Source organism: Corvus moneduloides, chromosome 6 (assembly GCF_009650955.1).
Source record: "Corvus moneduloides isolate bCorMon1 chromosome 6, bCorMon1.pri, whole genome shotgun sequence".
Lineage (NCBI taxonomy): Eukaryota > Metazoa > Chordata > Aves > Passeriformes > Corvidae > Corvus > Corvus moneduloides.
The window spans coordinates 38,277,544-38,299,534 of record NC_045481.1 but is presented as its reverse complement, the minus strand read 5'-3'; the positions used below and the strand labels follow the sequence as shown (position 1 = coordinate 38,299,534).

General features: G+C 43.1%; 1 long non-coding RNA gene across 1 annotated transcript; it reads left to right on the top strand.

Annotated features, from left to right (window-relative positions):
• The first annotated feature begins 1,565 nt into the window (after nt 1–1,565).
• LOC116445922 lies at nt 1,566–13,957 on the top strand. The gene is made up of 2 exons (XR_004240943.1): nt 1,566–11,282; nt 13,868–13,957. It is a non-coding gene; the product is annotated as an uncharacterized LOC116445922 (long non-coding RNA).
• Nucleotides 13,958–21,991: the final 8,034 nt, after the last annotated feature.

Below are 21,991 nucleotides of genomic sequence, written 5' to 3'. Positions count from 1 at the left end.
AGTGATCTGCTTGTCCATAATATTGGAAGAAGCTGTGGGAAGTGAGGCATATCAAGTAAATAAAAACCCTCTAGTCTTTACCTGAGATGGGATGGTAAGGAAAGGTACCTCTGATTCCAGTCATGGGTATTAATAGGTATCAGGTAACAAAACTAGAACTAGGTATTTTTTTAATGACTAATATGCAATGTTCTCTGAGGGCTGTAGGTATGTGCACCAGATACATGTACCACAAATCTCATGCTTCCTCACCATTGTTAACTGAAAAATCATTTAAGTGGTTTGTTGTCAAGGTTATAGAGTGTGTTACTGCTGGCAAAGACTGCAGCAGTGATTAAATGACTAGTGCCAGTAATACAGGAAGCTACCTAAAGGTATCTTTTGAACTTTCATTACATTGTCACATGCTTCAAAAGTTTCAGTAACCACTTTCCTGTGCTTCTCTGCAATTTTGCAACATCACTCAGTGAAAAAGGTAAGAGGGTTTATTTTTTCTTGGGGGATGGGGTAGGTTCATGGTGGTGAAGGGATGTGAACTGCTTACTGTTCTCCCATAAATCTAATCTGCAAGATCTCTCCCTCCTTGCATTCAGAATAGCATTTTTATCTTTTCTCTTTGTAATTTCAGCACAGTTACATTTTAGAACTTGCAGTCCCTTGTATGATTTTTAGCTATGAATGAGCTGTACCAGCTGTTAAAAATGATGTGGCCTTGGGTCTTGTCCTTGCCTGTGTGAATAAATCCTACCACTTAGCCTAATGCAGCTGAAGAACAGCATAACCAAAAGAGTGGGTGGGAGCCCCAGCCCTGTGTACCCAGAACAAATATCTGCAGCTAAATCTACACTGAAGAAATTCAGTTGTGCAGGCAAGGCCTAAAGCAAACTTGAGCCTACTACATGACCTCTCCTAGGCTTTGAGCAAGGGATGGGGGGAAGTACTCTGAGTTGGAGGAAGACAGTGATGAGTGTGTGTTTTGAAAGAGTTTGTAGAGAATTTTGGGTGCACTTCCTGTAGTTGGCAGCAGCAAAGAGAAATGCTGAAAGCAGTGGGTCCTGTCTCCTTTCTAAAAATGAATGCCCAGGCTGGGAATTTAGAAAGGCAAATTCCCAACAAGCCGCTAGATGTCGTTGCTGTCCATTTAAATACCGAGGTTTGCTGCAGACAGCTAAAGGTGTTCTGTAGCAGAAGAAAGACTGGCACAAAAGTGAGGAACCCAGGATCCCAGTGCCTTTGGGATTTGTTAATTGTCTTTAACTAAATGGCAATTTCAGTTCACAGGTCACTGATTTTCATGTTTTGAACATCAAAATCTGGACTTACTCTGTTAATAAATGAGTAGCATGGAATTGTAGAATTATTTAGGTTGGAAAAGACCCTTAAGATCATTGAGTCCAACCGCTAACCCAGCATGGCCAAATCCACCACTAAACCATGTCTCCAAGTGGCCCATCCACGTGCCTTTTAAATGCTTTCTGTGATGGTGATTCCACTGCTTCCCTGGACAGCCTGTTCCAATGCCTGACCACCCTTTCAGTGAAGAAATGTTTCATAATATCCAATCTAAATCTCCCCTGGCACAACTGAAAGGCCATTTCCTCTCATCCTTGTTGCTTGTTGCCTGAGAGAAGAGACCATCTGGCCCCTTGCTGCAACCTTCTTTCAGGTAGTTGTAAAGAACAGAAAGATTCCCCCTGAGCCTTCTTTTTTCCAGGCTAAACAACCCCAGTTCCCTCAGCCACTCCTCCTAAGACTTGTGCTCCAGACCCTTGTTGCTCTTTGGACACCTCTTGGTGCTCCAGCTCCTCAAATATGTGTCTTGTAGTGAGAGGCCTGAAACTGAACATGGTGTTGGAGGTGCAGCCTCTTTTGTTTAATTGTATTCTAGTGTAAGTTCCCTACAGACCTGGCTGATTTAGTAAACTGTAGAGAGATCATCCCTGGGCTTGGAGTTGCAATATCTAGTGACCTTGGGTCTGGTCATTTTGTTTGCTTCTTCTTCACATTCTCCTGACGGCAGACACGCAGAGTGTAAGCCAGCTCCTTAGTCGCCTGAGTTCACATTTAGTGTGTCTTGTTAAAAGCACCAGTAAAGCTGGGTTTGTAATGTGATATTGGACACTGACTTGCATAAACAGATAAGTTAGTATGTTTTCTTTTTCGAGTTGTGGCATCATCATCCCAATAAAACAGCAAGTGGGAGTAGGTACATCTTGTACTCTATCAAAATAAGATGTAATTTGACTCAGACTGTAGTCATGTATTAGCATGTATTTCTTGGAATGGGTGGTTCCCATTCACCCCTGCCCTGTCAATGCCAACATATAGATTGTCTATGTTTACAAGTGCAAATTCTTCATTTCTAGTGGAATTTCATGGGGAGTCTGTTGTTCCTTGCCTCACTTCATCCAACAGCCCTCTACTGAGCTGTGGGAAGACAGACTAAAAGTAGACTTCCTCCTTGCAGTAAGTGTGCTGAGCTGAAATTTGAGGTTTGAAATATACAAGACTTGCGGTATTTTTGAATTTTAAGTTGTTACTATTGAGATGGATTAAGTATTTTTCTCCAGAATAGATGGAGTACAATGTGATTCACTGTGGTATGTGTAGTGTTTATGAGAGGCTCTTACGGCATCTGCAAAGCAGAGAAGGGCTGTCCAGGCTCTTCTGTTGGTTTTGTACATGAAGGAAGTGATGCCCTAGAAGGGAAAGGGAATGGTGGTTTCTAAAAAACATTTTGGCCAAACTGTGATATTGATGGATCTGTATTTCTCACACTGAGGTGCTAAAGAAAAAAAAAAAATTTCCTTTGAAATAAGGACTTTCTTAAAATTGAAGAGCTTAGGGCTTGAAAGAGGAACAATACAGGCATTCCTTAAATCCATTGTGAATGATGTATGGGTTCAGCTCCTAAACCGTCTACTATCTCTGATTATGCCCAGTCCTGACTTTACACCTTCTGAACCCTTTGGGATCTGCATTTCATGGTAATACTGTGATTTTGGAGACTTGTGATACTTCCCCCTCAACTCACTGTTTGGGTTTTTCACTCCCAGATCTCATGGAAAGGCATCAGGCTACTTATTTAGGGTATGAATTTCAAAGCAACCTGGCCTGCAGCTGCTTTCAGGTGAAAGGAGGGGAAAAAAGATTAGACAAACTTGTTAGATCTACTCGTTGAAACTTGTTGGGATGGGGAGAAAAAGAGGCTCAGGCGTTTCCTGTCTGTCATGGCCAGAGGTATTGGAGGCAGCTTGTTTGAGTAGGAATGGTTGCCTAGGAACAGGGAAGCTACAGGAAAACTCTTAAGGTTACAAGTACATCTATAACTGATCCTACACACTCTCTTTGCCATGGTGGGGTAGCTCAGCAGAGGAGCTTCCAACTTGCAGCACATCTGTATTGGGTTCAGACTTGCTGCAGTGCTTGTAGGCCCCTGTGGTGATGAGAGAGCTGTTTTAATTCAACACTTGAGCTGCAGAGCTTGGTTGGTGTGGGAATAAGCATAACTGATGTGTCTGCATGATATCAGGCTGTCTCACTGCACAGAGATTTCCATCATACACTTCCTAGCACCATGTAAATACCCTTGCTTTATAAAGGGGCATACAGGCTGTACCTGATATGTGACAGGTAGTAATTCAGGCATTTCCCTACTTTGTAGAGTTCATATATTCCTGCTGTGCTGCTGTGTTGGCTGTGGGCTGGGTTGTTTTCAGAAAAGGATTAGATGTTTGTTTAATACATGGTTTGTTTGCTTCATCTGAACTGAGAATGCTAGTTTTTGGTAGAGTTTTATCACAGTGTAAGTGTTCCAGAGAAGCTGAACTATAGGCTATCCATCATTTCATGATCTATACTGAAGGGTTCATTGTAGATGATGGCTAATAAGAAAAGGATTGAACAACTGGTTTGATATCCAACACCAGGTATTCCCTACTTCATGCAATTTAAATCCAAGTGCTGGTCACTTGGCATGGGGCGTGATCTTCAGAACACAGCCTGAACTTGGAGGCTGCTGGACTCTGCTTAAGCAGACATCTGTGTTTTCCAATTAGTCAGTTATTCAACAGTCTTTTTTCATCTCTTTGTGTGTACAGGCTGAATAGATTTTCTAGTAAACAAATTATTACTGTGAAACTGGGTTCATAATGAAGTTGTTCCTATCTACAGATTCTCTTTTATTTTCACACATTTATTAAAAGTGAGGTACACAGAGTGGTTTTGAGGAATGTCACAGGCAAAGAGGAGCACAAAAGCTGATGGATTAGTTTTTGAGGACTTTTTTCTACAGACTCTACATGACAATTATTAGCAGCTGCCCTGGCTGTGTTTGATGGCTGCTGCATGTTTTTCACCATGTGAACAAGACACTTATTCTCTGATAAGAGCCTTGGAGGGCAGGGGTAATAAAAAATTGTTGGTCTCTGACTAATTACTATGGTTTTAGCAAAATATCTGTTGTCTAATTTTTCTCATAGTAGCTATCAAGATAACAGTATAATTGATCTAAATAAAACATTCCACATGAAGCTGAACAATATGTTCCCATCCTAGATAACAGGACTGTAGACTTAAATCAGCTCCTGTTGTTTGAAAGAATTGAACAGTGGTTGGGTGAGGAGGAGAAAGAGGCTTGAGGCTTATGCTCCTAGATGCCCCAATTCTTTGCTGAATACTTGCCTGTGTGTCACAGCATGACTGTCTCAGAGTGACATCTGCATTTGTGTTACAGTGGTACATTCTGCTGAGCAGCCTTTTTGGGAGAAAAGCACTTCCTTATGTTCTGCAGTCTGTTTCAAACACTTGCCTGCTTACCCAGTTAATGAGATTGGAACAACTAGGACCATGTCATCTTTCTATCTTCTTCTGATGGGTTGCTTATGGTAATTCTCAATATATGCTTCAAAGACTTGCAGTTGCAGGGTTTCCAAAGCAAAAAATATTTTAGTACAGGAAACATCTAATGGAATGGGACAGAGATGTCATCTTCTGTGAACTTGAGTGGGTGCAAATCAATTAATGTGGACTTTCCTGTTTATAAGAAGCATTTTCTTAAATTTGTTGTTGGCTGTTGATTGAGAAATGTCTTGTGATCCTGGATGTACCTAGTGTTGGTGCATACAGCCAGTCCTCAGAGACTGTGAAGTGGAACAATGTATAGCAGTGTTCAGAAGGCAGCAAGACTGGACTCTGGCAGTACTTTCTTTGCTGTTGTAGAATCAGAGTTTTCTCCCTGAAAGCTGTTTTTCTCTGCAGCATGGTTACAGACACAGAAGGGAGTTTTAATAAGAACCTTAAACAGCCCTTGTACCCTTGTGGAGAGGTTACCTGGAAAGTGGTGACTGCATGGAATTGAGTGGTTCAGTACAATGTTTTAGCAGCTTTGAGTTGCAGTGAGTAGCTTGCTCGATGCTGTGGCACCTGAACCAAAGGTAAAGGTGTGGATTATTTGCCTGCCAGGTATCTTGTCCTGCCCTGGGTTATGCTCTGAATGAAATCAACAATTTGAGAAGTTCATGTTAAAATGAGGAAATTGGAAGAATTTCTGCACACAACATAGATATTGCTGTGAGTCCTTCAGCACATCTGCATAATGTAAGTCAGAGCATGGCTGAATGCTCTCTGTAGGTCAACAAAAATCTGTAGGTAGGGCCTTGAGCAGAAGTTCAAAGTGCTCTCTTCTTATCCTGTTCTTCAGAAGTTAGGACACTTGTGGAGCTGACTATCTTCGTTTGAGACCCTGAGTCAAGAGTGATGCCTAAAAAATCATTTTTATTGATTCTTCTATCATTGGGACAGGCACCATCTTAACAGCCACCTTTGTCTCTCACTTAATTCTTTCACCTCCTTTGCTCATTGATTTAGCAAAGAACTGTTTGATTCTGACATACATAGAGGAAGGGTGAATACGTGGTAAAGCTCCCTGCCACTAAGCTTGAAAACTACGGAAGAAAGGAAGAGAGTTGTATGGAGATGGTAACAAGAGGCCCACTGGGTTTCAGATTTTAGAAGGAGGAAACATGGGATACAGACCAAAGCTGTGCCAGGGTAGTGTGATGAATGTATTTCAGTCTTTATTTCAATACAGTAGAATTAGTACAGGCTGTGAAAATTCTTGCTTCTGGCCAGTGTCTCTTTCCTGAAGAGTGTACTACTTTTCTCTGAGTCATAGACAGGAGCATCACAAGTTTGTGAAGGAAAAGGTGTTTCAGATTTTATCATTTGCAGCAGACACAGAGGATGACTTACAAGCCTCCTATGTTAGTGGATGAGGAGTTAGAGAGTAGGACAGACATACTTTGGATTCAAGAGGGTTACTGATGTATAAACAGCTCTCCTAGAAGCTGCTGAGTATCATACCTGGCTTTTAGGTGCTTTTATTTCCTAAACAACACTGTGTATATATGGAAATACTCAGGATCTTTAAAATGCTCTCAGATGCTTGCACAGCTGAGTCACTGAGGTGTCAGCAGGACAATTCAGTGTCATGTCTGAACTAATGCCGCCTCTCGCTTGTCCAGTGTAGCTGTGCTGAGGTGTCTCAGTAGCAAAGCAATAGGATTGCAGTTTTAGCAAAGCTTGAGATTTAAATCTACAGAGATTCCCCACAAAAGCATAGCCATGTTGAAGAACTGAGTCTGGTATTTTTGGTATTTTTTTCACTGCTTTTTCAGTGCCACAAATAACATGTGAAGAGGATTTGGCTCTTCACTGTGCCTCCATCTTTCTGACTAATACAATTAGTGAGTATGGGAGGCTCAAGATGGCTGGAGAAACTATTCCTCCCATTGACAAACAGGTATCTGATCTTTCAGAGAAGTGACTGAGTTGTTCTTCCCTGTTTCAAGGTGGGCCACACAATATCTCTATTTCAAAACAAAAACAACCCCCCCCAAAAAGCAGTGTGTTAAATCTCTCTCTACCAGCTTTATTTCTCTTCCCTCTCTGAAAGTTTTAAGTCAGCTAATTTGGGTCACAAGCTATACAAAACCCTTGGGGTTTGGTAGCAGTCCAAGTTGGTAGCCTATGAGAAGTTATTGTGTTCAGATGCCTACTGAGCAGGGACGTAAATGCAGCATGTCGCAGGCTGCAGCTGTTAGATGGAGATTGCAGTAATGTCCCTGAAACACTGAATTTAAAAAAAAGCAAAGTCATTGGATTTGAATAAATGGGGGTGTTGCTCTCTGCCCTTATGTAGTCCAGTACATATCAAAGTCCCCTTTCCTTTAATAGCAGGAAGGAAATAAGATCTGTATCTCTTGGGAACATGCTTCTAAAACCAACTTTCACTTGCATTCCTATGTCTCCTTTTAGTCCCTTTGAATAGTAAAAATTCACATTCTCACATTTTAGTCACCCCAGCCTGGATATTAGATCACTTGAGGGTGTTGGTTTTTGGTCACAGTCTCACTAATGTCTTAGTTAGGGTTTTGGTGTTCCTCTCCCATGTTCAGGTGCCTAATTTGGATTCTTATCATCCCAAAACAGTTACTTTGGATCCCAGCCCAGCATGCATGGGCATTGGCAGCATTTGGATATTTATAGGGATTTCTACTTCCTTCTTTTCTTTGGGCTACTTTCTTACTACAAGAATTCCTTATTTCTTCCATGTGCCAATGAACGCAACCCTCCTAGGGTGGTGTCTGGGCAGGGGATGTTATGTATGTACCTTCCCAGCTGCCAGGGCCAGTGCAAACAGGCATAACACAGCACTGGCCTGCAAGTCACTGAGGAAAAAAAAAAAGTACTGCCTTTTTCACACCCTTAGATCTAGTTTTGGGAGATTACTTAGGCTTGTTGATTTATTGTGTCATTATTAAACTTCGATATCTTGACATCTCAAGCGCCATTACAATGTGGTTAGAGAGAGAGAGAAAGTCAAATGCTCTGAACATTTTTCTGGTTGATAATTTCCTCTGGATCTATGGAGTGGCAGAAGGGTGGAACTTTCAAACAGTACAGTATTGGGTTTTTTTGGTCTGTTCTTTGAAAGATGAATCAGTAAAATCTGTTCTTACAGAAATCTTTACAATTACCACTTAAAGTTTCACCTTACTTCTTAGATGCTCATGGTAGAGAAGAACATCAGCAGAAGTAGTTACTTGGCAGCTCCACATGTGCAGAATAGCTCAAAGCAGTTGCTGACAGACCAGCCAGCTGACAATGGGAATGCAGAGCAGCAAATTCCCTTTTTCTTTCCCTTGCTGGTGATTCTGGCTGGCTTTCTCTGTTCCACTCAGATGCCATTTCCCTCAAAAAATTGTAGTAATCTGGTAACTCTGCCTCATTCTGAAATTTCAGTTGGAATCTGTCAGTATGTCTCTGTTGGGAGTTCATCACCGGAAGTATGATTTTAGAAGCTTTGTTTCCTTTGGAAGCCAGAGGAATAATGTGAATATTAGATCTGAGCTGCTGTAATCAAGACTTGGGGCTATGTGGAGTGGAGCAGAACCCTGAATGCTTGGCTGGAGAAGGAAAACCTGCAGTGGACATATTTTGAGCATTTCTTATCAGAAGGCACTAAGAGATTAAATTAGGAGCCATTACTTGAATGAGTCCATAGCATCCTCTGTGTCTCATTAACAGATGGTTCTAAAAGGCAACTGTGGAAATGAAAACTCATGCATGTTTGTGCTTGCTCTGCTTGTGCCTCTCCTGGCAGCACTTGCTGGCTTAATCTGTCAGAAATTAACCTTTTGCTTGAGGTATTGTTACAGAGGCTGGTATAATTCATCCCATTGCCTGTGACAAATCTCTGTCTAACCCCTCCACAGACTTCCCAGCTAGAAGGAATTATGTCAGAACGGTAGAGAAATGCTGGGTATAGGATGTCACACTTGTGACGGACAAACTTTCTTCTCCCACTGTAAGTTTTTCTGTGCTTTCGTTGCCAGGATTGTCCACACAATCCTCTACCCCAATTACCCATTGATTAGGGCTCCTCTGGTAATCTGCCAGATGCAGGTTTGTTACCAACAGATGGCAGAAAGCATTTGAGGTAATGAGAGAAAGGATAACGATTGCTGATCTGCATAATAATCAGCTTGTGAACAGGTTTCATGGTTTTTTTCTGTTTCCACTGGCTCAAAGATTGCACTGTCAGACAACCAGGCACCTTCTCTTGAGTTAAAGAAATAGTAAGGGAGGAACCCATTTCTTCCAGCTACTGTTAAGATTTCTGGAGATACACACACTCTCCACCATACAGACTAAGGTTTTAGCCAGAGACTGCACACGGAGCGCTAGGAATGAGCATTCAGTCCTCTTGTGATCAAGACCTCTAACTGACCAATGTGGTCAGAAATACTTTCCTTTTTCTGTTTTCTGAGACAATTTCCCCCTCTTCTACTACAAGGCAGGAAGATCCTCATCTCCTTTGGACCAGCATCACCTTTGCACTATCTAATACCTAGTCTGAAAAAAATTACTTCCCACTTCCATGTGTTTTGGAGTCCTTCAACCAAATTCTGCTGCTTTGCAGATTGAGACAGCCCCATACAAATCTACATCTAAGCTATTCCAGAGTCCTTGCAGGAATAAGTCTTCCCTGGCATACTCTAGAGGAGTGCTACTGGAGTTATGAATCTTGTAATGCCAGTTTCCTGTGCTGCACAAGAGCTGTAGTACAGATTTTCACTGTTTGAAATCTGTATGTATTTAGACTCTTCCTATTACTAACTGTCCCTATCTGACATGAGCCATGTAACACTCACTCAAAAATAATTTTGGTGCCATTTACTGTGACTTTTGGCAAAAGATTTGGATTGAAGAACTTTTCTTAAAAATTAGCCTTACACATGTGGGTGCTAATGCTGGGCTGTTGCCCATTTATCCCCCAGGTGGACATGGCAGACAAGCTTCCATCAAACCCCTTTACTTTGCAAAATCCCTTCCTTTGTTTAAGATCTAGATGGAGATTTTTGAAATTCAGACTTGATTCCATAGGATAGTAAGTGCAGGTGTTTTCCCTGGTAAGCCTTTCTGTTTAGTCTGGGTGCTGATAATGCAGCAGCCTGCCAGTTCTCTGCAAGGATGGTATTTATCACGTTGTCAGCTGTATCACTTCTCACTAATTATTTTAGCATCTGAACCTTACAAGGCAATCACTATCTACTCCTGTCCATGTGTTGCAGGTATATAACCTGGAGGAGAGGGAGGATTTTTGGTTTTGAGCTCATACTCTAAGGTCAAGGCTTTACTATCAAGTCTGGAGGCCCTGCTACAGACATTGCTCTTGGTTACAGGATTTTCCTGTCCTTAGCCTGGTTTCTAAGGAAACAATGCCTGGGCATCTGAGCTTGTGCATATTTGTTATATCCTTTTTTTTCTTTGTCTGTGTTTTTTTCCTCTATGATTTCGAATTTATTTGCCAAGTGCTTTTATTGACACACACATTTAAAATTACTGACTTACTATAAGTTTCCTGAAAGTAGGTGATGGGGAGTGGCTCTATAGACAACACCCATGGTGTATGCTCAAAATTTGAGATACTCAAGAATCTGTATGAAAGAAACATAGGGGAGGCTGTGGCCAGAGCAAAAACTTCTGATGTTGGAGTTATTAAACACATGAGAGTTCAAATGTTAATTCATATAACAGCTGTCTTCTTTAACTTGACTTCTGCAATTGTTAGTGAAAACTAGTCACAATAGTTACTGTGAAGGGGAAAAAAAAACAAGTTCCTTGTATTTTTCAGAGACTATCTATGACTGTGCTAATTTAGCACCCCTGCAACACTACAGGCTATCCTTGTAGATGCCTGCAGGACACTTATTAACATGTTCTATTTATTTTTTGGAAAGAGAATGGCTGAGCCATGTCCTGTGTTAGAGAGGGAGAGTGATGTTTGTGAAGGAAGATGGAGCTTTTAGCCATTCTGTTGAACAGGTGACCCCTGATTACGTTGGGTCTTGCCCAGAAGCCCTGCAGGGAGAGAGAAAAGCCCGAGGCAGAGATTTCGTGTACATCTGAGCTGGCATTTGTTTCTTCGGGTTTGTGCATGACATCAGTGGGCAATAAGATCTGACAAGGTATGTGTAGGGAGGGAAGAGGTGAGAAGAGGGAGCAGGACTTTCATCTCTCGGTGATAGTGAGCTATTTAGTTTACTGTATCTCAGGCTGCTGAGAGTTTGGATACATAAAGATAATGTGTATTCCTAAAACAGGATCTCTCTTGGTGGAAACAATAATCATGACAAATGGGAGTCAACTGCGAGACTGTGTGTATCCTGACAGCAGCATGCTGGGTGAAAAACAGACTTCTTGGAACTGATCAGAGTGTAAGTAAAAACAAGTGTGTGGGGGGTGGAGGGGAGTTGGTTTTGGTTTTTCTGTTTCTCCCAAAGAGCGCTGTGTGTTAATGCTTCTTTCTTTGCTGGTACCCAGGGACCTGCCTGGTGTTAGCTGATGGCAGGGTAGTGGGCAGTCTTTAACGTGCAGTATTGTTGCAGGGTTAGTGATTCTCTGCCATGGGAAGCAGGGGCACACTGTGGCAAGACTGCTTCCCTGGGTCTGCACAGGCCACTTGGGACACGGTGACAGCACAGGCTGCTGGTAATGGGCAGAGCTCTGTCAGGCAGCAGAGACTGGGGAGGTGTCCCTTGTGCTTAACGTGGACTTCTTTAGCTGGGTTATGGGTATCTGCATGTGGGGAAGGGGGGTTTTCCAGGAGAAGAGATGGAGTCTGGACTGTGTCTGTCTCCCCCCATCCCGTTAATCTTTGCAAAAGACAGCTGCATTTGTTTGCTGGTAGACCTGAGTTACTTGACTGCTGGCAGAGGGTTATGCTGCTGAGCTTGCTTCCTTCTGAGGGAGGTTTCTGCCACTGAATTCCCAGGGACCATGTGTAGACTGAAGCTGTCACACTAGTTACAATGATTCACAGAGGTACTGGAACTTCTACATCAACCTTTTAAGTCAAGGAATGGAGAGTGAGGGTTTATTTAGGGGACAAATAGAAGTGCATCTGGAGTACAGAAATAAAAACAGAGGGGCTTTAATGTTTTTAAGAGCATTCCTCTCCATACATTTCCTTGAAAGTGTTCTCAAGGCTGCTGTCACTTCAAGCCTTTACAAGACCAAACCACTTCTCTTTAGGAGGTGAAACAGATACACAAATAAATGAGGCTATATTGCTTAAGGCAGTAATGTTCAATGAAGTAGTATCCAGGATCTTTCCTGCTGGCAAAAGTGAGGCTAAGCTTAGAAGCCACTGAACTGCTGTTAATAGCTTACCACAGTTATTTTGTCTCTGCTGCTATCCTGGCTTTGACTCCTGGCTTTGGTCCACCCAGTAATACTGTGCATCTCCTGTGAAAGATGTCCCGTGCACTATTTTTTCAGACAGCAGAGGGGTGCAGAATTTCTTGTTCAAAAGCAGTTGATTTGTTATTGATTGCAGCATACCTAACTGCTTTCTCTGACCTTAGTGTTTTTTCAAATGAACATAACCAAAAGGAGTAAGAGGGATTGGGGAATAAGGAACTCACCTTTCTATGTGTCTCTGTCTCATCTTTATTTGCATGTTCTTGTCCAGAGTGCTGCTGAGCACCTGTGTTTGCTGCTGCTGAAATTGTTGCTTGGGACTTTTTGGAAATAAATTCCAGGGGTTTTATTATTTATCCAGTACACCTGCTTTCGCTTTCTTCCTACCCTCATTCTATGGAAAGCCTCATCAATGCCACTTTTAAGGCTTCAGAGACAAACTACTACAAAAACATTGCCAGTGGCTCCATAGAAAAGAGTGGCTGGCACGAGGCATTTCTAATTCCTTGTAGTGCTTAACTAACTAGTCTGAGAATGCTGAGCTATTCATTAACACACATAACAACAGTCCTGTGTGCTACTTCAAAGAGGGAATTTAAACTCTGAGATACCATTCCTAACTGAGATATTTTATTGCCTTTGACTTGAGAGCCTTTCTTCCTAGTGAAGATGTCTGGCTTCACAAGAACAGGTTGCTTTACTTACAGATGGCACACTTTTAATTCATCTTCAAAGGGGCTCGTTCATAGCAGCCCCAGCTCTAGAGTGAATCTAGCTGTGCTTTGTGTGTGATGTGGTGCGTGATTCTGAGAGAGGACTGGATACTTGTAGAGGCTAATCTTTAATAAGAGCTAGGAAGTTTTGCAGCCATGGAGTGGTGTAAGTTTTTGGGTCCCCCACAAAGCATTCCACTCTGCTATACATCCTGAGTCTTGGTCAGGCCACTGTAAGGCAGGACACTTTATAAGTCTGTCAGTGCTCCAGAGCTCTAGAGAAGTGCTAAGAGCTGCAGAGTAGGGATGATGCAGGTAGTGTATAGGCAACAGATTAAGCTGAGATATCTGAACTGATCAGGATCCTCAGCTGTTCTGTCCCTTCCCAAAATTGTTTCTTTGCCATGGTGTTAGCTGGGGAAGATCTAAACAGAAGAGAAGGATCAGTGCTCACACTCTTAGAAACAACCTCTCTTCTTGAACCAGCCTGAACAGCTCTGCTAAGCAGGAAAGAGGATCTGGTGGTGAGGAGCACCTTACCTCTTGGTCATTAGCAGCAGATAGTGAAAACCACATTGTGAACTTGACGTTGATACATGATGGTCGCAGAGCAGCTGCTGTGCCACTTTACCAGCTGATCCTGCAATGAGGATGCTGCTTCCCACTTGAGAGAGACATGGTGGATGGCATGGAGGAAGAGATGGGGGGATTGTTTCATGACTATCACTGTTTAATCTGCCACCACACATGAGAAGTGCCACAATTCTAGGTTTTGTTCAGCAGAGCTCTGTTTTCTGCTCTCACTTACTGGGTTGACCAAAGGAAAGTTTGGGAGTCTATTTTTAACTGAGTATTGATGATTTTTTTCTTTTCCCCTCTTTTTATAGTATATCACGAAGGACTCCTCATGAAGTCAACACCTTTTTCTTAAAACTGATGCAAACCAGAACCAAATAAAAGCGCTCATGATAAATTACCATCTGCTTAATGCTGTTGTTCCTTGAAGGTGTAAAAAACTTAGTACATCTTCCTGGTTCTGATACTTGCCTACTCTGTGGCCTTTGAGTCGCATAATGGTGTGATAAAACAAGAAGAATGATACCTGTGACAGACGGCTGTGACAGGCTGATGTGGCTATCTCAGGCTCTCAGAGCCAACAGGAATGTAAGACAGGCTTATTTCTGAGTCAGAAAAAGCTGTCACCATGTCTGTGAAGTGGATAGGGAAAAGAAGGCTCCCAAAGAAAGGCTGTTGGAGGTTTTCTGTCCTCTGCCTGGATTGCTGCCAGAGCTGGTGATGGAATGAATGCTGCAACAGATTAAAGTTACACTAATCCAGATCATCCAGAAATGCGAGACCTCCAATAATGCATGGGGAGGCCAGAAAATTACACTGTTGTCATTCTGAAAAAGAAAATACTCTTCCCTAATGTTGCAGTGGGACTATCATATTGCAATCCAGTGACCTTACAGTGAGCACCTAGGAAGTCCGTGGTGATTTCTTGCTGCTCTTGCTTCATGTCTTTATTCCTCAGGAACTGAGGAATACTTTAGAGGCTGCCATCTGGGGGCAATGTACCTTTTCAGTATTGCACCTTGGTTAATACATACTTAAGTCTTTGAAAATTGTTGTTTATAAAAGCAGTACCTGCAGTGATTCAGAGTGCAGGTGTATTGCTTGAGAATTATCAAACAATTGCCAGCACACAATCTCAGCGGGGCCTGGACTTACAGAGTGCCTCTGAGGCAGGCAGTGCTTGTATGGACAGCTTTATTTCAATCACAACACATTTTAAACTGTGAAACAAAGTTGGTCTGTACTGGAATGACACCAGCTGAGCTTCCTTTCCCTGCCTAAAATACAAGCTTGTGGTCATTTTTTCCAGACTTTTTTTTTTTTCACTTACCCTCTTCTTGGGGTGTTTTCTGTATTGCATCAGGGCATCACCTTGCATAATTTGAGACATCTCATGACTGCCTTTTTTGGTCCTTTTTTAATCTGTCCAGCAGAACTATTCTCTCTGGCATGCAGAACAGTTTGGGCTTCAATTTGGGCTGATGCTACAGAAAAAATGCAATTATTGTGAGTCAAAATAGAGTAAGGGGGAGATTCTTCTCTGAGGACCGAGCATGCTGGGACTGAAAAACTTTATGCATACACAAGAAATAGCAGTTCACTTGCAGTGATTCACTTGCAGCCAGTCATGTGAGTTTCTTTGGCAGTCTACTTCTGTTTTGCCTTGTTATAAAAAGTAGCAAATGCACTTCCCCCAAAAATCTGTGCGGGAGTGGTTAACTTTTATTTGACTCTTAGGTACAAACAGGAGCAACAACACTGTGGAAACTTACAGATTTTTCCCCTGGGAAAAAGACAGCCTTCACGGAGAGTTAGACTATTCATCTCTCTTGTTGGCTTTCATAAAATACGAATAATTACAGGAGCAAAAATTGTAGGAAAACAATGAAAGAATGTGTTCCTGCCTGTTTGTTTAGGTGTTGCAGGTCAGGCAAGCTCCTGAGGAAAAAGCCCCCAGGGCTTTCAAGCAGTCTTGCCAGCTGGAGAGCAAGAGACCAAGAAATTTTGACACTTGCAAAATGAAGTTCTACTTCTTCTGTTTTGGACATCCATCATTTTTTACATTTTCTTCTATAGCAGAGAAGGACAGAAGCTAACTTTGGAAATACAAGTATTTTGTCATTGTCTTCTTTCAGAGTCTGGGCTTTAAAAGAATGTTTGACAAGGAAGATGTGACAATGACCATTCCATCTTGCTTTTTCAAGCTCTTCTGTACAACTGTCATGTAAAGAGACCCAGCTCTGATCTAAAACTGAAGTCATACTGCATAGCCACAACTTTGTCACGTGGCATGGCTGCACAGGCAGTGTGTGGTGATGCCATGGGGCTCTCAAAGTCACTCAGGCTTGTCTATCAGGCCCCCATTCTCAGAACTTCATGTCTGGTTTCTGTGTAACTCATATCCTTTGCCTTTTATAAGGAGAAAAGTTAATGCCACTCCTTGTCTAAAGCAGTGCCCTTTTTTCCTCTAATGAGCCCCTGCCAAATGCTGTATCTGAAAAGAATCTTTATTGTGTGCAAATTTTCGTCTGTAGCTCACAAGCTGATTGATCCCCTGTGGGTCAAGGGGAGAGTGCCAGGAAAGGGAAGAATTCGATTCTGCCTCTTCAAGACTAATCCTGAAACGCAAGTGTTCGCATGCTGGAAAGTGTTTCTGTACATTTCTGAGAATTATGAATATAATCCAATACAGCTGTTTTGCTAGCATGTCCCTTCCTCTCCTCTGGCACCAGATGTGGGCCCCTGGATTTGGAAGATCTGTATAGGAAACCTCCACACCTGGTTGTACAAAGTGTTTCTGCTGGCAATGAAACTCAGCAGGACTCAGTACTCTCTAAGTGTTATTGCCTCTTGTGCTACAGAAAGTCCTGTTAAACTTTGGCCAAGTGTAGGGCACTCAGTTTGGCTTTCCCTGAACTGCCACAAAGTAGAAGGAGGTGCTTAGAAAAAAGAACCTCACCTTTGTCTTTTTGGGGGCACTGTAGGCCCTCAGTCTTCATCTGGTGTTGGGACAGTGCTAGAATTGAGTGTTGTTCTGTCTGCTATAGACTTTGTCCTGAATGAGATTGATTTGCAAAAAGCAATGACAGTGGGGGAAGAGAAATAATCTGTGTGTGCTATTTTACCAGGTTGTATTTGCTACAGTTCTATGGGAATTTCTTCTTCTGTTCCTGGAAGAGAGGAAAGGGTTGGGGAGGGGAGGGGAATATCCACCATTTTACTCTAGTTTAGCCATGGCTTTTAAACTACAAGAGAGATTTGGAAAACCTAACTGCTCTTGCAACCCCCACTATACAACAATTCAAGCTGCTCACAAAGCTTACAGGCTCCTCTACCTCTCCAGTGCTAGCCATGGAGAAATCTATAGTTCTGGCCCTGTGGCATTTTTTAGAGGCATAGGGATGTTAATGCCAGAATCTTGGCAACTTTCCAACCAGAGTAATTACATTCTGCCGACCTGAAATTCTTCCTGCTTCTACACAAGGTCACTTTAGGCACCAACAGAGCCAGTTGGTTACAAGCCGGTGCCCTGCTTTGCCCTCCCCTCCATCCCTTTGGTCTATCCTTCAGTCACCTTCTCCTCAAAGGCACAGAGGGCTCCATGCTCACTCTAAGGTACCCAGTGCCCCGTAAAAATTGAGCAAAGGAAATGGGTCTGATCAAATCCCCTGAACGGCTGTCATTAGGTTTTGAAGTATGACCTGATATCCCATTTCCTTTGATAAGTCAGGGGCTGGTGTTTTAACAGACAGTGGCTCTTTTCTTGTTCTCCCTTTGGCCCCTTTGGAGCCAGTGTGGCACAGCTAATTCATGGAGGAAATTACATTTATTACTTCTCCTAGCAAATGCGCCCTCTCTGCAATGCCGTTTCGTGCAGTGTAGGGCAGATGCAAGTCAGCCAGCCCATTTTCCTAATTTCATTTGGAAGGATCAAGAGACACCATGCTGGTCTCGCAGGGTGGGGGCTCAGTCTAGAAAGAAAAGGCGCAGCAGGCTCCCGCATTGATGGAATCTATGGCATCGCCCCAAATGTTGGTTGTCCAACAAGAAAAAATCTCAAGGACAAAGCGTATCCTTCCAAAACCAAAACAAACTGCCCCAACAAAACCAAACCTGCCTTTGTGACAGCTCTGACTGGGAGGAAGGGATCTGGTGTTGAGGCAGTAACTCAGCTGTTGTATCAGTGTAGATCTGCTTGTGCTGACTTTGCCTTCCCATCCTGCAAGGCAGAGCTGAAAAAGCCCTTGAGCAGGAAACTCTGATATTCAAGGCAAATCTTTTCTCATGCCCTGTCTGCATAGTCTCCACTGTGGCTGTGAACAGACCCAAATCTCCAGGCATTAATCCCACAGATCTTTGTGTATTAATTCTTTACAGTGCCTCCATGCTTTCTTTCCTCTTATGCCTGAGCTCTCTTTGATGTCCCAGCTTGCAGGTTTTTAAAACGACACAACCTAGGAAGGATTTGGGGAGAGAATAAAATACATGAGAGAGACATTCAGGCCAGCTTTGGAACTGTTTTTGTTGTAAGAAAAAACCTGAAGTTTTCCTCATCTACACACTCCGTTTTCTTTTTACCCTCCTTCGCCTCTGATTGTTTTTCTTAATGAGATGGTGCTAGAAAGAGACATGGTAAGCATGTCTGATAAAATTGTACAAAGGTGGTTTGACGAGATATCAGGATGGTCCTTCAAGCTTTTTTTATTCAGCAATGCAGTCAAAACAAATATTACAGGACTTGGTCTCAAATTTGTCATTCCTGTTTGGTAGTGGTAAAAAGTGAACAACCATTCAGAACAAACATCCTCACCAGCTTCACGGCAGACTGAATTTAACACTTGCATGGGTTTAAAAAACCTCTGTAAAGAGTCAGGAAAAGAAAGTATAATTCCATTTCTACTATAATCAAACCTAAGGCAGTTCTCTCTGAAGGTTTAATCTTTTCAGTGGATGAGGCTAGATTTGAAGCTGTCTCTCAAAACACATAAGATAGAAGGGCTGGGACTAAGTCTGGTTTTCAAATAACTGTGAAATCTCATGAATAGCATGCAGCTAAATAGCATAGCTAAAGATTAAAAAGACTGATCTAATAGGGAAAGCAGATGACCACCTAATATTAAAGCTGTTTTTAAAAATGTATTAGCCCAATTTCTAACCTTGCAGTCAGCTGCCTCAAAATACTAGTGTCTTTGGCTTCGAGCCAAAGCATCACTGTGCTACACAGAATTACAATAACCTATCGACAAATTTAGAAAACAAAAGAAAAATAGAAATCAGCATATTTGAAACTCTGTTTGTGATCTCTTGCTATTGTGTTTTTGTCCTCAGTATGCAATACAATCCACCATAAGCCAAGGCAGAGACACGTGGTATGTCTCTGCTCTGGTTCTGGGGTTTTCAGGTGTGCCCAGCTGTGCCTCTGGAGTGCCAGTCAGAGGTGGGGTGTGGACAGGCTTCAGCACATCATGCTGTCTTAATCCCTGCAGCATTTGGCCCCTGAAGCTCTTCCCCTGATGACACCATGCTTCAACAGAGAATTTGCTTGATAAAAAGCACCAGTTTAGGAAGTGGTGGGGAGACTGCACGACTGACTAGGTAAAGAGAGGGCATGTCTGCTGGCAGGCAAGAAAGCAAGGCAAGGAAAATGGTGAAGCCTGCAGATGGGAGAATTAGTGCCTGCTGTTTGTGGAGCAAGGGCAGAAGGAGCTCCTGCCAGAAATCTGGTGCTGGCAGAGGGATACATACACACACGCACGCACATGGAAGGAAGCGTGTGTGTATTCGTGGGTGCATATGGCTGAGTCCATGTGCTTAGACATGTGGCATGTTTATGCAGATTCTCTATATGTATAAACACACCAGGAAGAGGTCTGCCTTTTCAGAAGTAATTCACAGTTTGGGGTAAGCTAACACGTTGCTTCCATGCAGCTTGCTTTGTCGGGAAGAGTTGAGTTCCTTCTGCCCTGCAATTGCAACCCTCTGAGGAGCAAGCAGCAGCTGCCTGGGGAGAACGCTTGGTGTGCGTATCCGCGCGTGGGAGCAGAGCGTGGGGCCCGCGGTGTGCTCAGCGCACGTGCAGGGAGCCGCTTCCTGGGCCGTGCAGTGCTAAAGCTGACACTGTCGCTGCATCCACGCTGAATTTTAAGAGCAGCCTCAAGGCTGGGCCTGAGGCCAAATTTGCCGACTGTCCACACGCGGGACTGGGTTGAGGGTGAACCAGTGAGCATATTCAAGGAAAGAGCCTTGAATGGGCTCTGTGTATTTACTTGTCGCACAGGCAGGTCCCTGCGTGCCGTGCCTGCCCCATCTGCTCTTGTGGCGATGGCACATGACTGACAGGCACACAAAATACCCCAGTCTCTGCCTCACTTGTCACCTGCCACAGGGGCAGCTGGGATTAGAGCTCCACTGCAGCTCAAGGCTAGTCAGGCGTCCGTCCTCCCCCTGGTTTGGCCTGCTCAGGTGCACATTTTTGCAGCTGTGTAGTGTCAGGGAATGCTTTTACCCCTTTTGTAGTTCAATCATTCAATCACCCCTCCTGAGCCAGGTTCCTGCTATCTATCTGCCACTGCTGGGACCTTTGAGGTTCCCAGGTGGAGGACCTGGGTGGGACACAGCTTTGTGTCCAGTACCATGGTGCCAAGCTGTATCTACACACATGTGCAATGCAGTACTTGAATGGCAGGACACACTGTGCTTTGGATAATCACTGCTCAGACATGCTCTACGGTTTTCTAGTGACCCAGTAGAAAAGTTTCTAGTACTGAACTAAGCATAAACGCATAAATATGATAATTTACCCATAAGATGCATGAACTGGAAAATTTTTGTGTCAGCCAAATCTTCTTTGGCATCAGCTTGATGTACTGCATCAGCAAATTGCGAAATGAGGTTTTTTCCCTCTAAAATTCAGTTTATTTTGAAAAAATAGGCACCATACATCTGGCCACAATTATACTATTAAGAGAGCAACAAAACAGAGATTTGGATTTTTTGTTTTAGTTGTTCAGGCTCCAAAATTATCACTAGTTTAGGTGCCTCACATTATTTTTTTTTTTTTAATCTTTGAAGCTCTAAATGCCATGTATCAATGTGCATACACTAGACAGGGATCAGTCTAGAAGCAGTTTACTATCCTATGATTTATGGCCCCACTTCAAGCAGTTTAAGTACTTTGATGAACTGGGGCTGAGTTCAGTTTCAAGTCCTCATCCTACAAATGTCTCCAAATTTTTCTTATTGATGGATGAAAAAGGGGTAACCTTGGAGCCAAACACATAGCACAAGTTAAAAAACACAGACCTGAGCCACACAGAGCTTAAAAGAACTACATCAGCAGTTAAGCACCTGTAAGGCAGATAGCAATAGGGAGGGATGGCATAGGAGTATCTGAAATATCCCTTTTTAGCCCTGCAATGCACCCTCATCCTTTCCTCATGCCTAAATGGAAGCTTTGTCACTTGTCAAGAATCCAAAGCATTCTTGTGTGCTGCAGATAGTTACATTGAGCCACCACCACCAGAGCTTCAAGCTGCTTTCAGAATTGAGAGCAAAACTGGGGACAGCAAACTCTGCTTGCTTGTCCACACGGAGAATGCAGCAGCAGCAGCTTCCCGGGGCTGAAGGGCAGCCCTGAGCTGTCTCAGCATGTGTTGGGTGGTTGCTGGCTTGTGATATTCCATGGCCCAACAGCTGACTGATGATGGTGAAAGAGTTGTCCCCTCATGAACGTGGGATTCAGTACTGCCTGACACATGGAGAGCAGAAGGTGCATCCTCCAGCTTCTTCTCTAATTCATGCACACTGCAAAGCCTGTCCTCCCCAGCGTCTGAGAAGGCACTGGCCCCATATTCCACTGAGGACAAAAGCCCCAGAGCACCAGCCTGTTCCTGTGACAGTAGAAAGGCTCAAGGAATTCTGTCTGTCCATTTTTTTGGGTAGACCTGGATTTTTTGTATGAGTCTTGGTCAGAAATTTATGCTACTGTTTTTGGTTTGTTATAGGTTCAACTATAGTATGGATTTGGCCGTATTTTTTTGTTCTGGGCACAGATTTTCTGGAGAACTCCAAATGAGGGGGTGCAATAGAAAGAATTACAGTTGTTACTGTACATCTCCTTTTACTATGTGAAGTCCCTAGGGTCATTTGAAAGTCTAGAATTAAAGTCTTTGTGTCTTCTGTGCCAAGCCTCAGTTAAATTTGCCAGAAAGACCCTCTGCTCTCCGGATCACTGTAGCACAAAAGACTAAAGACATTAAAGCAGTGTCAGAGTGATTTGCAGCAGCATCTGTGTTATACAGCAGACTTCGAGGGAATTCTACAAAATTGGAAATTGAAAGTGCTGTAGAAACTGTGAAGAATATTGCCACCCACCAGACAGTGGGTACAGTCCAGTTGCTGTTTCTGGCACCTGGCAAAACAAGACAGATGCCCTT